Here is a 2,890-nt window from a genome sequence, read left to right as displayed (position 1 = left end):
AGAAGAAGAAGAAGAAGAAGAAGAAGAAGAAGAAGAAGAAGAAGAAGAAGAAGAAGAAGAAGAAGAAGAAGAGGGAACCTCATATTTTAATCTGAACTAGCCTCTGTGTATATGTAACACTGAAGGTGATACACTCCTCACCTAGCTAATTCTGTAAAACTTGAACACTTTCTTTCTTTGAGACAGGTTCTCACTATGTAGTTCAGGCCAACTTTGAGCACATAGCAATCTTCCTGCCTTGGCCTCCTGCAGCTGTGAACACAGCTGTACTCCAGCACTTCCCACCAACTTTGACACTAGAGGGTCATCCAGTTATTTTGCAAGATCTCTGAATTTTGTTTTGTCTAATAATTCCTATAATTAAATTAGGTTTTATTTGAAACTTCATGATGCTTGTATGCAGTGTTTGTGTTTTATGTGTCAATTTTTAAAAACAAATTTAATTTCAAAAATTTTAATAAGTAAATTAATTTAGGGTATGCTTTTTTTTTTTTTTTTTTTTGTACCAAGGACCAAACTCAGGACTTTACACTTGCAAGGCAGGTGGCAGAACCACTGAGCTAAATCCCTGGCCCAGGATATGCATTTTTGGTAAGAATATCATACAAGTAAGGTTGCATCATTCCTCATGCATTATATCAGGAGGCATATAATGTTGATTTACTTCAGTGCTGAGGATATTGACTTTAATAACTTAGTGAAGATGGTGTCTGTCAAGTCTCTGCCTTGTAAAATTACTGTTATTACTTTTTTAGGTATTTTGTGAAGAGATTCTTGTGTTCGTTTTTTAAAATTAACATATATATAACGGCATGTTGTTTTGAAATATGTACACAGGAGGAGATTTTTAAAATAAATACACTGTATTTATTTTTCCTTTGTGTGTGTGTGTGTGTGTGTGTGTGTGCCTGAAACGTTTATTAATATGATGTTTGTGAAATGGTGTCTACCTCCATCATTCTTCCTACATTTATTTGAAATTCTGTGGTATGGAAAAGCTTTCCATTTTCCTCTACTTACTTATTTATCGATTGATTTATTTAAATCAGGATGGACTAATAGATTCTCATTTTATTCTATGTGTTATAAGATACCAATATTATTAACTGCTGCTATCTCTTATAACCCCATTTTGATCTCAGATCTAGGCTGTTTTATCAAAAACCTGCTTGATCTTGCACCATAAGAATTGAAGATTGTTACACCGGGCGTGGTGGCGCACACTTGTAATCCCAACATTCGGGAGGCTGAGGGAGGAGGATCACTGTGAGTTTGAGACCAGCCTGGTCTACATAGTGAGTTCCAGATCAGTCTCAACTACATAGTGAGACCCTGTCTCAAAAAAAACCCAAAACAAACAAACAACAATAAAAAAAAGAATTAAAGATAGCATTCTCCGATTGGTACCAGATGCAGGTCTGGGAAGCTGTTCTGGGCATGTATCCTAGCCATGATTGACTGGTTTGCCTGCTTGCTCAGCTGATTTGCCACACCCTAATTTATTGACTTAACTACTGTCCATGAGTTAAAGTGTGCCTCCATGTGCCTTTAGCTTTAAACCTATCATAACTCTATAATGTTTTCTAAAATTGGCTCTGGTCTACGTATATAAAAATTCACTATTTCTTTAGTGGCAAGAAAAAAAAATGTGTTTGAATTTCAGTGCTTTCCAAAGTCTCAATAAAAATGCTAAAAAAAAAGGTTCATTAAATAATCATTGACCCTGACTCCGGCAGTTTAAAAATATATCTTTTTTTGTTGTTGTTTTGTTTTGTTTTGCTTTGTTTTCAGTGCTGGAGATTGAACCCAGGGCCTTGACCTCATGATAGCCAAGTGCTCTACCACTGAGCTACATCTCTAGCGCAAAGTCTACAATTATGTTTATACTACTCCTTTAATTCCCTATCATTGAGGGTGGTCTGGATTAAGAGGCTCTCTTGCAAAAAATGATGAATCCCACCATAAGGTCTTTGTAAAAGGCATTAAACTTTCCCCTTGGTTTTTCTTGGATAACATTCTCTGGGGGATGCCACCTGCTTTGTCATGAAAAGATTCATGTAGTCAAATGGATAAGTTCATACAGTGAGAAACTGAGGCTTTTACTATATCCACAAGAGTGCATCATTTTACAAGTTAATCTCTGAGCCTCCCTAAAGTCTTCAGGTAGCTGCAGCCTTAACACCATGTAGACTGAAACCTCCTCCAGACCCAGAACAAACCACTCCTAAATCTAGGCCCATGAAAGCTGTGCAACAAATATTTATAATTGTGTTAAGTTGCTGAGTTTTAGAGTAATTTGTTAATCATCAATAGGCAAATCATTTACTTACTGGAGCTGACATACAACAATATTATGATGACAATTTTAAAGCCAGCTGTTTCATGCCCTCTTTCACTTTCAGTTCCTCCATCTCTCATGTTTTGCCACCTATGAATACTACCAAATCTCTTTTATTCTGGTTTTTTAAAAGTCCTTAATAGTATACTGAAAAATCTTATCCTCACTGGGCTCAGGAAAGGGATTTCTTAGGGGCGAATTATTATCTTCTTTCTGTTGTGACATTTTAGTGTAGAGATTTTGAATCATCCAGACCTCTCATCAGTGTCATGAATATCAACTTACTTGAATTATATGTCCACTTATTTGCTCACATGGATTTTAAATATAATAAGTAGCACCAACTGGGAAAATGAATGAAAATAATCAGAAGTAAAGTATTGGGAATCTGTGCAGATAAGCCCATAAAAAATATTTCCAAACTTGTAACCAGAGGAAGGACTTGAGCTTTGGTGCTAGTTGGAATACAGAATCCCCTAGAATGAGCAGGTGTGATATTGTGGGGAAGTGTGAGAATGATACCAATGATATCTTAGATGTTAGTGTCATTCT

The sequence above is a fragment of the Fukomys damarensis genome, unplaced genomic scaffold (assembly GCF_012274545.1).
Source record: "Fukomys damarensis isolate Sample0158 unplaced genomic scaffold, DMR_v1.0_HiC HiC_scaffold_20, whole genome shotgun sequence".
NCBI classification, from domain to species: domain Eukaryota; kingdom Metazoa; phylum Chordata; class Mammalia; order Rodentia; family Bathyergidae; genus Fukomys; species Fukomys damarensis.
This window is presented reverse-complemented; position numbering follows the sequence as displayed.